The sequence below is a fragment of the Triticum dicoccoides genome, chromosome 6B (genome assembly GCF_002162155.2).
Source record: "Triticum dicoccoides isolate Atlit2015 ecotype Zavitan chromosome 6B, WEW_v2.0, whole genome shotgun sequence".
NCBI lineage: Eukaryota > Viridiplantae > Streptophyta > Magnoliopsida > Poales > Poaceae > Triticum > Triticum dicoccoides.
The window spans coordinates 624,821,226-624,835,239 of record NC_041391.1 but is presented as its reverse complement, the minus strand read 5'-3'; positions in this window follow the sequence as shown (position 1 = coordinate 624,835,239).

Here is a 14,014-nt window from a genome sequence, read left to right as displayed (position 1 = left end):
GTTCCAGTCAAATGTTGTTATTTCGTAATAGATGTCCAAAAGGAAGAGGGTGAGTGCAGATCCTCAAGGAGTACAAACTAGGTATTTGGAAAAGGTAGTGATACACGTTAGATCAGCAGCCACAAAAAACACAGACCCAACTGTAACACACTTTACCCCTACTCTAGTGGCCAAACCCCTATTAGAACTACTAAGAGCCCAGCGTCAGGTACAGTCTATGATATCAATTCAAAATTTGGACTCCTAAATTTCTGCATGTTCCTTACCTTCTCTCTTGTATGAAAAATAATTTCAGATGAATCTCCTTGCTCAAAGGATCATAGGATCTCACGACAATACTGGGCTTTGCATTGCTCTTGTCAGTACCTCTTGCCATTTGTCAGCATACTTACACTCATTACTGTTTGATTATGTAGCATCATTGTAAATGTTTGCTTGTTTATCCTCCCTTTGCTTGAAATTATAAGATCTATATTTACTCTTAGATAAATGTAGAATTAACACAATGGTTATGAAGTTTTGGATTGCTCATGTAAGTACCTGTTGTCATGTACACCCTCCGTATCAAATTAATTGTTGATCAGTTGGATGTATTTAAAACTTAATAGTGCTAGATACATCCATTTGAGCGACAAGTAATAACGGACGATGGTGGTATTACTGTACTTGCATCGCGAGATAGTTGATTGGCTAGCATTACTTTGCATCATATGTGCCCTGCCCTCCACTTTCTCCAAATTATCATATCTACATTTACTCTTACCAAAATGTTGAATAAAGCCAATGCCACTGCACACGTTGATGTCTGCATTCCTCTTGTCAGTACCTTTTGCCTTGTAACGCTGTACTTAATTAATTGCTATTTGATTATGTATCATCAATCTGCACCTAAGCTTCATTTTCCTCTGTTTCTTCCAATATTATTTGATCTATATTTACTCTTTGCAAAATGTAGAATAATGGTAACGCTTATAAAGAATTTTCTTTAGGGAATTTATTGAATTATCCTTCCATCAACATGGAGAAGGGCTTTGTCCAGCGCGTGTTAACATGTAATGTAAGTTCATCCTTCTCAAGCCTTCAAACTTTGTACTAGTATAGATTTGGATAGGCATCATTTCCTCCACTGCTGTTTACTTTTCTATTTACATCTGATTGGATGTTTGCAACAAGTACCAATTTTAAATTGTAGTTGTAAAAACATGTTCCATATGCAGAACAGATCCATTTATTTGCTTATATAATTGTGAAACCTGTTACATAGTCTCCTTATTTCTCTTTTAGAGTCGTATCTCTTATGCCAGACAGAACTTTAGGGAAGATAGTGATCCAAACCATCTTGAGGAAAGAGAGATGACCCCAAGGTCCTGTATTGATGATGATAGTCAGTTGAAGCTACTCACCAGTAGGTGTGAGACAACCTCTGTGCAGTCGCTGCCTCAATCAGTTTGACTTCTTCAGTCTCAAATTAAAGCGAAAAGGCTTGCTTCAGCTCAGCTCCGACTTGAAGTCAAAGATATAATGAAGATGTCAGGGGACTGTCGTGCGCACTATGGTGCCATATAGTTAGGGATGAAGCATCTATCGTTGATACAATGAGGTCTCATCAGCTTGTTCGGCTGCTTGCGGGGCCCGACCTTGCCAGGCCTAGTGCCTCCTGAAGTGCTCTAAGTTTTGTATGTTCTTTCTTCGGTGCATTTATGTGCACTGGTGGCAACCTTTGATGCCCAGTGTATGTATTCCGCGGTCATGTTGCGCTTTATTATCACCGGTAGCGAAGTTTGATTCCCAGTGGATGTAATATGCCGTAATTTCTTTATTGTATAGTCTAGGTTTATTCTTTGGTCGGTATGCTGTAATTTAGGCCGGAAGGTTGAGTGGATCTCAGTGTGGTCGGTCTTTAGGCCGGCCCGTTACTCATATGGGCTAAAATGTGGGCCTATAATCATCTTGGGCCATTAGCAGGTCTAAACCTATAGTAGTTTCCCGCCTTTAACAGGCCGAGTATAGTTCTGGCCAGCTGGGTCAGAGAATACCATGGGCTTTTAACAGGCTAAAACCTAGATTGGGCTAGCGTTGCGCGAAAAAATTCACGGGCCAATACAGGATGAAACTGCCTAAGGCCCATGTTGGGCCCAAATAGGACGAGTAGTTAACAGGCCAAAATATATCTCCGGCCTATTTGGCCCAATAAAATTATGGGCTTTAAGCAGGTCGGTATCCATGCAGGCCATAGGCCCAAAAGTGTCACGGGCCATTATCAGATGGGCTGTAAGCAGGCCGGATTCAACGTGGGCTATAATTAGGCCCAATTGTTACACGGGCCATTAATAGGCCAATAGGCCAGTTGGGCTGAAATTTATCCACGAAGACTACGGGCCATTAAGAGGCCTAAAGTTACTTCGAACAAGAAATGGCCCAGTTTCTGCGTGGGCCGTTAAATGGCCTAAAGTTAAACTAGGCCGACAACTTCCTAGATACTCCAAGGGCCGCTAATAGGCCGAAACTATTATCGGGCCGAACTGGTAAAATGGGCATTTAACAGGCTGAAATACAAACCTGTCTTAGAATGGGCCCAAAGGTACAATGGCCTGTTAACGGGCATGATCCGATATGGGCCGTAATTTGGCCCAAAACTCGGCAGGCTGTGAACGGGCCTGATCTGATATGGGCCTCAATTTGACCCAAGCACATGGCAGGCTGTTAACGGGCCAGCCCACTAGTGTCTGAAAAAACATGGCGGGCCTTTAGCTGGGCCGGCCTTTTCACCAGAATGGGCCTCTATTGTGCTGTGCCACATGTCGACGTATCATAGGCGCCTCCTGTCCAATGAGTGGATGACATCCGTCCCAACGAGGAGCTAACATGTGGTTCCATCAGCCAATGAGAATTTTACACGTGGAAAATCCCCATTGGTCTGGGCTGTTAACAGGTTATCGGATCCAAAACCGGACCCGATAGCTTAACAGCGAGCCGTTATGGTTGATGCTACGTGTCGGTCACCCTTGACGAAAGCGCTTCTATGACACGTGATTTATCGTCATGGAAGTGGACACTTCCGTGATGATAATTTTGGTAATGTCATGGAACACTTCTACGACAGCACAGGTATGACTATCTTGACTCTGTAATAAAATCGTCATGGATGTACATGCATGACAGAAAATGTGACCTATTGTGACAAACACGTATCATCACGAAAGTGTATTTTTTTGTAGTGTTTCAGGGTTGGAAGCAAATCCATGTGGGAATCTCACACGTGACAGGACCTCGCAGAATTCTTTTTTTTTACCTTGTCCATGACGTACATAGCTGGTGCCATATCCCGTGGTTTACCTTCATCTTGCACCTGCAAATCCTGTCTAATACCCAGATGTGTCAAATCAATCCTAGATTTTAAGGTATCTTTCGTCTTGCCTCCAATATTAATAAGTGTGTTGATAATGTTATACATATATTTTTCTCGATGTGCATCACATCAAGATTATGCCGCAGATCCAAATCTTTCCAATACTCCAAGTCCCACAAAGTGGACCTGTGGTAAGAAATAATCTCTCTTCTGCCCTGCCACTCTTCCTTTTCCCGCTACCATTATCAGGATGGTTTCCTGGTGTAATATGTCTGACCTTCTCTAGTTCCACTTGCAACTCATCGGCGGTGAGCCTCTTTGGCGCATCACAGTTTTCATGCTTTACATTGAACACATATCTTAGGTATTTTGTAGGACGCGGCCTGTCCTTGGCAAGGAAATGATGGTGTCCAATGTAACAGATCTTGCTAAGTATTGCGTATGACAGCGAATTCCTGTCACAGCGAACACATGCATTGTAACCATGTGTCGTTCCCCCTGACATAGTGCCCAAAGCCGGATAATCATGGATGCACCAAATTATAACAGCTCACAGAAAGAAATCAGCTGGTGGGCTGCTATATAGTTCTCGAGTGAGAACACCCCTCCATAGCCGTTGAAGTTCCTCCATAAGAGGCTCCATGAATAAATCAAAATCCTTTCCTGGACTTTTTGGACCTAGGATGAGCAAGGCCATCATGTAGTTTGATTTTTTGGTGCAGACATTTGGAGGCATGTTGTAAGGGATAACAAGCATTGGCCACATGTTCTATGTGGCGCTCTGGTGACCAAATGGGTTAAATCCATCTGAAGCTAAGCTAAGTCTAATGTTTCTCGGGTCAGCACAAAACTTTTTGTGTTTCTGATTGAAGCTTTTCCAGTCACTACCATGAGATGGATGGCTCATTACATTCTGATCTCTATACTCCTGGTTCCTAGAATGCCATAGTACATCCTCTCTTGTTTCAGCATCATGAAATAACCTCTGTAATCTTGGTATAATTGGAAAATGTCTCAGAACATTATGAGGAATCCTCTTCACAGCATCGCCATATTTCCATCTTGATGATATGCATTTTGGGCATTCACTTAAGTTGGAATAATCCTTCCGGAATAGAACACAATTATTCTTACAAACATGGATCATATCATATCCAATTCCATCTGCACGAAGGAAATTCTTCATTTTACTGTAGGTGTGTGGCAGCTCAGACGCATCTGGGAAAGATTTGCGGAAAGCAGCCAACATCACATCGAATGATTTGTTGGTTATCCGCTTAGATGTCTTCACCTCAAGAAAGGTGACCATAGCTGAGAATACTGGAAGCTTATTTCCTGGGGTGTCAGCCACGTTCCATTGTTCCAACATGCGGGCCCACCATTTTTCTTCTGCAGGTGAAAGTTCACGAAATGCACGAGCATTTCATAGCATTGTTTCAATGTTAGTCAAACTCACTAGCTCCGCTACCACCACCTCCTCCTCCTCTTCCACCTGAGCATCGGGCAGATCAAGATGGTGACCTGCTGCTTCCACATAGTCAGTAATATTAATGTTCACAGCTTCACCATGATGAACCCACCTAGTATATGTGACCGACATCCCATACAAGTGTAGATGATTTTGCAAAGTTGACTGGGGTCTTGTAACTAAATTCATACAACTGCTATACGGGCAGAGCACATCTGATTTCGGACCACCGTACTCAGCTCTGATAAAGTTCATGAAGTTTTCAACCCCCTCGACATATGCTGCGGAGAATCTTCGAGCAGAAGTTATCCAGGTCCTGTCCATCTGTTAGACATACAAATTAGTTCTTCTACTAGATATTACAGGAATAACAAATATGATTTTTTTATGAAGTCCAGAAAAAATACCTTGGTCGATGTCTAAAGCTATGGCAATATATTTGGACAAGCAAATCTAAGTAACGAAATATATGTAAAGCTAATTCAGCAAATAGATTTGAGTGCTAAATTATGGCAGGCTGTTTTAGCAGTCAATGAGGCAGAGCACACAGCCATCGAAGGCCATCTCAGCAACAAAGATCGCGTATAAGACGGTGTAGAGGTATTTCACCTAACAAATTGGCTACTAGACCATGGCAATCTACGTCACAATAAATATATGGCAGTATATTTTAGCAACTAATTGGGCTTGGCATGCCATCTGAGCTAAGCAGATTGAGTGCAGAACAGGGCAAGGAAGCTTCTTAAGCAGAGCATATTGACTGTAACTACTTCGAAAAACGCTGAGATTAACAGCGTCTATCAGCTAACATTCAGCGCTACACCGACATGCATGGGGCCTCAGTATAGAATGCACGTACCGTGGGAGAAGCTGACCGCCGTGCGTCTCCACAAGAACATCGCTAGTGGTGGCGGTGCTGACCGCCGTACGTCTCCACAAGAACGTCGCCAGCGGTGGCGGCACGGCTAGAGGACCGTACTCTATGAGAGCGTACCGTGGGAGCGAGAGGATCACCATGCGTCCCCTCGACGAACCACGGCGCCGATGTATCGGCACGGCGGGTAGGGCAACTTTGGCGGAGTGAATGGAGTGGAGGGGTCGGGGGGAGGGGGTTTGGGGAATATTACTGGCTAGATGGCCGAAGGGCGGTTGAATTTGGGATTTGGGGGGAATTTTTGGGCTTGTGGATTTCATGTGGTGGGTGGGGGGAGTTTGGGCATGGTCAGTTTCTCAAGTGCAGTCCCACGTGTCAGTGAAGAGGCAAGCTAAAGCGCGCTCCGTTTGCGTGAGACGTGTGCAGGACCGACCGTGTGTGGGGTGCAATGCGACCGCGAGAGGCGTGCTGTTAGTGTACCGCCTTTTTTCCATTTAAACTTGGTGCTTCGGCCCCTCAAAAAAAACTTGGTGCTTCGGGTGATCCATCAATACTACTACTAGTAATCCGGTAATCCCGACTAAAACGGTGCGGCCACGTCTTTTCCCGCATGATATGCTGGGAGGCTGGCTTAGTTGGTTTTTTAGGATGAGTAATGCTACACCTACGTAATCCCAGTTACGTAGTTAACGTAATGTGAAACATGTGAGCTGTTAATTATAGATTGGGGGGAGGGAGGGGCCCACCACCATGAAAATCATGGGGGAGAGAGAGGCAATTTACGTTAACCCTTTCGTAGGTTCCCATAGATGTAGAAAGATGTGAAATGCGTGAATGTGTAGTGGACGTAGTATTGGAGTGCCTAAGTTAAATTGTGTATGTAGACCCTATGTGTTTATTTACTTCACATGTTAGCTTTGTCTCGGGTCAAACCTTCTAAGTTTATACACACAAAAATGAATCATCATTCCATATACTCCTTCCATCCCAAAATTCTTGTCTTAGATTTGTCTAAATAAGAATGTATCAAGTCACGTTTTAGTATTAGATATATCCATATCTAGACGAATCTAAGAAAAGAATTTTGGGACGGAGGTAGTAGCTTCATACTCCTACAATATATCTTACTATTATTGTGAAAGTTCATATACACCGGACAAAATTAATGCAAACACGACAGATTTTGATTACATTTCAAACTTTTATAGAACAGAAAAATAAAAGAAACCAGAACCTAAACCTATTCTGCGGTAGCGACCGACGTCCTCCATCTGAGATCTCCATGTACGGGGACAGGGTTCAAGACCCATGAAGTAAAGGTGCGGTCTCCGGCGAGGAAGAGTAGAACACAGGAGTAGGACCGGCTAGTTAGCACACCATGACCTACTCATCCTCGGAGGACACCCCGACCTTGGTGGTGCCGGTGGATGTGAGTTTGATGATGATGGACGTGGACGGTTCGTCGTTTCACCTTCCACATGCGCCACCGAACATTGGACGACGACAAGTAGGACGCGTGGCTGACGGTGCTCCCGTCGTCAGCCGCCAGCGTGGCCACCGCTTGTGCGGTTGAAAGGATCGAGAAGAGGTGTCTAGAGGGGGGGTGATTAGACACTAAGTACCAAAAGTTGCAGTTTTTAACTTCTTTAAGTTTAAGTGGCGTTTAGGCACAAGCTTAACACTCACAATACATAACAAGCAAGCATGCAAAGAGTATATGAGCAGCGGAAAGTAAAGCATGCAACTTGCAAGTATGTAAAGGGAAGGGTTTGGAGGATTCAAACGCAATTGGAGTAGGCGATCTCCTTGCCCTTACAAACTCCTTGGTTCAACTCCACAATCTTGTTGGAGGCGCCCAAGTGACACCTAGCCAATCTAGGACACACCACTCTCCAAGAAGTAACAAATGGTGTGTTGATGATGAACTCCTTGCTCTTGTGCTTCAAATGATAGTCTCCCCAACACTCAACTCTCTCTCACAGGATTTGGATTTTGTGGAAACAAGATTTGAGTGGAAAGCAACTTGGGGAAGGCTAGAGATCAAGATTTATATGGTAGGCATGGAATATCTTGGTCTGAACACATGAGTAGGAGGTTCTCTCTCAGAAAATGTATGCTAGAAGTGTAGGCACGTTCTGATGGCTCTCTCCACGAATGAAGAGTGGGTGGAGGGGTATATATATCCTCCACAAAAAATCTAACCGTTACACACAACTTGCCAAACTCGGTGGGACCGAATTGAGAAACTCGGTCTCACCGATTCAGCAAATCTAGTGACCGTTAGGATTTTCGGTGGGACCGACATGCAATTCGGTAGGACCGATATGATTAGGGTTAGGCCATAACATAGTGTCGGTGAGACCGATTACACAAACTCGGTGGGACTGATTTTCTTAATAAGCTAACCAGAGAGTTGGTCAGGTAAACTCGGTAGGGCCGATTACACAAACTCGGTGAGACCGATTTGGTAATAAGCTAACTAGAGAGTTTGCATTGTAATCTCGGTAGTACCGATTGCTCAAACTCAGTGAGACCAATTTTGGTAATGGACATACACAGAGAGATTACAATCCCATCTCGGTGAGACCGAGATCCCTATCGGTGAGACCGATTTGCCTAGGGTTTGTGGCAGTGGCTAAGACATTTGAACTCGGTGGCACCGGATGGAAAGAATCGGTAGGGCCGAGTTAGACTTTTGGTTTAGGACATATGTGGATGTGAGAAAGTAGTTGAGGGCTTTGGAGCATATCACTAAGCATTTTGAGCAAGTAAGCCATTAAGCAACACCTCATCCCCTCTTGATAGTATTGGCTTTTCCTATAGACTCAATGTGATCTTGGATCACTAAAATAGAAAATGTAGAGTCTTGATCTTGGAGCTTGAGCCAATCCTTTGTCCTTAGCATCTTGAAGGGGTTCCACATCCTTTAGTCCATGCCACTCCATTGTTGAACTTGTCTGAAACATGCTAGGTAGAAGTGTTAGTCCAACAAGAGATATGTTGACATTAATTACCAAAATCACCCATGGAGCACTTGTGCTTTCAATCTCCCCCTTTTTGGTAATTGATGACAACATACATCAAAGCTTAGATAGATATGTAGAGAATAACAAGTAAAGCTTTGAAAAGACATGTAACAAGCATAGGCTCCGCCTACATGTATGCAATCATGTGAATATGGAATATAGAAGCATGTGAGAGCATAAGCATGACAAAGTAGGCAATGTGTTACATGTATCTTGGCTATATGCATCAGAGCAACATATGTGAATATGGGAAATGTACCTTCATGCTCATGAGTCCTTCTTGCAAACTGTATGTACATCAGGAAGAATTCCTCATACACATGATTGTGATGCATATGCTCTCACATAAGGGAAATGTACCTTGTGGTCTTGAGTTGGCTTAGGATGGAATGAACCTGTGAAAATAAGGTTGGATAACACAGATGCACCTACTAGCCAGAGCAAACAGAAAGAAGCCACAAGAGTACCAAGACTGGGATGACATGTAGAGAGTGAGTACTAAGTACCACATTTAACATAGACATGTCCCCAAAGGTAAAGATGTGCAATGAATTTAAAGAATTTATTTCCCTTATATGTCTTGATCCCCCTGAATCTAGTATGGGATACTGGGAGAAGATAGGGAACAGAAAATCAGAGCTCAAAGAAACAAATGAACAGAGCTTAATGCAAAAAAGCACATATGAACATGTCTTTCCTCTCAAGAAGACATGTGGCATCTCTCCTCTTGAACACCAAGCATCTGGGATCCTTGTAGATTACTCTCTCCTTGAGTATTCTCTCCCCCTAGAGATATGATTAATCTTTGATGTGATCTCTCTCTCCCCCTTTGACATCAATTTCCAAGAAGGGCCTTCTGGAATTTGTTGTGAATGGGTTTGGTCCTTGAGTCACAGCACAAAGAAGCAAGGTAAATGTGATGCTTGTAGAGGATAAGATTCATTGAGTGGAGCTGGATCAAGAGTAATACAGGAATAAATGGCAAAATGTCTTTCCTGTAGTGAAATTGGTGGCACCGAGTAGTATGCTTCGGTTGCACCGAAAGAATTCGGTTAGACCGAAAACAAGAGTCCGGTGTGACCGAGTTCATCACAGAGAAAACACTTGTCACCTCAGCTCACTAGACAAGTAAGATATCACAAGCATTTGCAAGGAATTAACTGAAAGATTTGCAATGAATTGGATGCAAGGAATGCAGAACAAACAGAAAAGAAAAGAAATCTAGATGATGTTTTTTTTGAAAAGGGAAACAAATATGCATGAGATAAATGCAAGAGCACAGAAAAGAACACAGGAGAACTTTATCTAGAATTGGTCGGCGAAAAAGTCACCTATGTTAGAGTATATTGACTTAGGAGTCAAGTGAGATCACTTGATCATAGGTCATACTCATCGTTTAAGCTCAAAATGGGGTTACCATTTTTCGTTTAAGCATCTTGATGTATTCACATCTTGTCGAGTTGCTTTGACTCATGACTGGGAGCAAGGCTTCTCCAATATGGAATAACATACCTTGGGTGGTGGTGTTGATCGTGATCCTGTAGTTGAACTTGTGTGGGTTGCTCAAGGTTGATGTAGCTCATCAAGAGTTGGGAGCACCACTTGGAATTTGAGTTCATCTACCTACATGGGTTAGTTCTTGCAAGGAAGAGCACTTGTGTTTCCAAAATGACAATCATGAAACTCAACATAGAATATATCAAAGGATATGTTTGAATGGTTTCGTGCTTCCTTGTCTTCGACCACCATTGTGTAGAGACTTGGTGATGTAGAGATTGCTCAAGATATGAGTATGTTACAATGTCATGGAATTAGATTCATCCAAGTACCAACATGGGTTAGATTACATGCAAGGTGCAAATATATCCAAGACATAAGATTATCATCATAAGAGAAATATCAAGGATTAGTCATAGGCTCATGCCTTGCATGTATCAAATGGAGTTCCTACTCCAAGTTTGAAGCATCAATGATGTTCAATTCAGCTCTTAACCACTACAAGAAATATGTCAACTAGTGACCTTCTGTCAGTGACCCTGGAAGAATTGGTCATAGATCTATGACCATTTCAGACCAATTGGTCAAAAGCTACTCGGGGGCTCCAAACCCTAAACCATTGCGACCATTTTGGTCAGAAAGGTCATAATTTCCTTACACAAAATGGTCACAAAGCAAACAGTACTAGTCCGCTGCCTTATTTCTAGTTGTTAATGACCAATATAGATGGTCATAGCCTTGTAGATTGTGGTGGGTTGTGATGACTAGGCGCCATCTCATCAGTTTTGCCTATGTGTCATGTCCATGTGGCAGTTTTTGCCCTAGGTTGTGAAGCAACCTATATTTCTGTTATTCCAAAAATTCCCAAAAATTTCTCATAAATGTTTTGCATCATATATTCATCAAATATGTCAAAAACATTCCTTTCCTAGTTCAAAAATAATTCGAAAATATTCATTTTCCTATTTTGTTCAGAGCAGCACTTTGTGAAGGAAGTACCACTTTGGCATGTCCAAATGGTATCCATTTTCTATAGTGCTTTTCTATGCCCAAATAACCATCCTCCACCAAATGCCAGGTCAATCCATTCATTATTTTGAGCCCAGCTTCAACATTCGTATTTATGTCTAGTGTGGTACTTTGTAAAGCAAGTACCACCTAGGCTCCTCCTTTTGAGGTGAAAATTTGTGAAGATGGTCTTCTTAGTAATTGATCATCCTAAGCCAAAACTCACGCCCATTAGCCATGTGCATTTCCCGTACCGCAAATCAAACACTTGGCTGCTTATTCATGTTTGAGCATCGATCGATCTCCTCGTGAGAACCTTATGTTGTGATTTTCTTCCTAGCACCTACCTAGGGAGTGCCCAACCCAATAGACATGCCTAGGCCGCCCAGAACACATGGCAACGCCACGGTCATGCGGTGACCACGCGGCGGGCATGCGAGCTTACGCGCTCTAGAGTTGGGGCCCTCGGCCACCGTCCAAACCTCGATGTCTCGCCATCAAACCATGTATTTCTGATTAAATAGATACTTATTTACCTAGAAATGATTTTTGGAAAAAATAAAGAGCAAACTATGAGGCAGCTGCAGTTCAAATTTGACCCGTTTCCAACTAAATCGACGGCAATTTGTCTTTTTCACCAGAGGTGGATCAAAACTTTTTTCACCCAACCATTTTGTCAACTGTGCATTATATATGGCCTAGTATTTTATAAAATTGATTTTGTCCATTTTTGCAACAATTATTTGGTAGTTCCTTCACAAAAAACCTCCTTTTGGGCACTCGGAAAATGAAAAATGAATTTTCCGTGCAAAGAAAATGAAAACTTCCTGAGGCAACATTGTTTGGAATTCCAATATGTACCCTTGTGCACAATATGAGATCATTTGAACAAACTATGCCATGAATGTGGCCATAAGATTGATCATTTGGCTTGAAAGCCATGAATCTTCACGCATGATAGCTCATTTATGAGAACACTTTTTTAAAATAATTGCCGTATTACAACTTTATTATTTTTCCTGGAAACTTGGTCACATATAATGACACAATGTGAAGGTTTTCCAATTTTTTGATTTTTTTTAATTTTTTATGCCTGTTTCAAAATGCGGTCAAAATGGTGGGCTTGACCGTTCCTAGCTAGTGGTTGAATCTTGGAATTTTTTTGGTGTTTCTATGATTAAATAGATACTTATTGACCTAGAAATGATTTTTGGAAAAAATAAAGAGCAAACTACAAGGCAGCTATAGTTCAAATTTGACCCGTTTCCAACTGAATCGACGGCAATTTGTCTTTTTCACCAGAGGTGGATCAAAACTTTTTTCACCCAACCATTTCGTCAATTGTGCATTATATATGGCCTAGTATTTCATAAAATTGATTTGGTCCATTTTTGCAACAATTACTCGGTAGTTCCTTCATTAAAAAAACCTCCTTTTGGGCACTCGGAAAATGAAAAATGAATTTTCCGTGCAAAGAAAATGAAAACTTCCTCAGGCAACATTGTTTGGAATTCCAAGATGCACCGTTGTGCACAATATGAGATCATTTGAAAAAACTATGCCATGAATGTGGCCATAAGATTGATCATTTGGCTTGAAAGCCGTGAATCTTCACACATGATAGCTCATTTCTGAGAACACTTTTTTAAAATGATTACCGCATTACAAGTTTATTATTTTTCCTGGAAACTAGGTCACATATAATGACACAATGCGGAGGTTTTCCAATTTTTTGATTTTTTTTGAATTTTTTATGCCCGTTTCAAAATGCGGTTAAAACGCCGGGCTTGACCGGTCCTAGCTACTGGTTGAATCTAGGATTTTTTTTGGTGTTTTTCTGATTAAATAGATACTTATGTACCTAGAAATGATTTTTGTAAAAAATAAAGAGCAAACTACGAGGCACCTGCAGTTCAAATTTGACCCGCTTCCAGCTGAATCAGCGGGAATTTGTCTTTTTCACCAGAGGTGGATCAAAACTTTTGACACCCAACCATTTTGTCAATTGTGCATTATATATGGCCTAGTATTTTACAAAATTGATTAGGTCCAATTTTGCAACAAATATATGGTAGGTCCTTCACAAAAAAACTCATTTTGGGCAATCAAAAAAATGGAAAACTGATTTTTCGTCCAAAGAAAACAAAAGATTCCTTAGGCAAAATTGTTTGCCATTTCAGGATGCACCCTTGTGCACGATATGAGGTCATTTGAGTAGACTATGCCAAGAAAGTGGCCATAAAATTGACCATCTGAGCAGACTATGCCATTTGAGCAGACGTTTTAAAGGTATTTATCGTATTAGAAGTTTGTTTTTTCATAGACACTAGATCACATATAATGACACAATGCAAAGGCTTTCCTTTTTTGATTTCTTTAATTCTTTATTCCAATTTCAAAACGCGATTAAAACCATGGCATAACCGTTCGTAACTGCGGGTGGAATCTTACAAAACTTAAATGGCCAAAAAAGGCTAGAACGATTAGAAGGTTATCATCATCCATAAAATGCGGTATAACTTGAGTGAAAATTTTAGTGGTTCCATTTTGCAAAATATTATTGGTAGTTGCTTCATAAACCCCTTTGTTTTTAGCACTTAGAGACTATATTTTAAATTACAGCCGTATTCTCCAACCAATCAGGATGACTCCCCCGGATCACCCTATCGTAGGCGATCTGAACCGTACGATCGTCCTGGATCTAACGGCAGACTTGACCCCTCCCCCACCGTCTCACAACCCGCACCACTCGTCCTCTCGCCCCCCTCTCTCTCCTACGCACCCACAGCCGC